The following is a 342-nucleotide window of genomic DNA, read 5'->3' on the forward strand; positions in this document are numbered from 1 at the left end:
ACGCGTATCAAGTGTACGATGTAAACCAAGCCATCGTAGACGACGCATGAGACTGCGTTCGCTTTGGGCGTTTACGCGCTGTAAGCGTCATTCTATTTTTATCGCTCATTACATGCGGGAAGAAGATAGAATGACGCTTATAGCGCATAAGCGCCCAAAGCGAACGCAATCTTATGGCTTTCGCAGCCAGCGCGATGCGCGACGCGACACACGATGAGCAATGAGCGATATCCAATAAGCATACTAGTATTCCGCAAAAATTGTACGCTCATTGGATATCGCGCGTCGCATATCACGTGTCGCGTCGCAAATCGCGCTGGCTGCGAGAGCCATTATTCGTCT

This window comes from Odontomachus brunneus, unplaced genomic scaffold (assembly GCF_010583005.1).
Source record: "Odontomachus brunneus isolate Ranch 3 - 2012 unplaced genomic scaffold, Obru_v1 Obru_scaffold_289, whole genome shotgun sequence".
In the NCBI taxonomy this organism is placed as follows: domain Eukaryota; kingdom Metazoa; phylum Arthropoda; class Insecta; order Hymenoptera; family Formicidae; genus Odontomachus; species Odontomachus brunneus.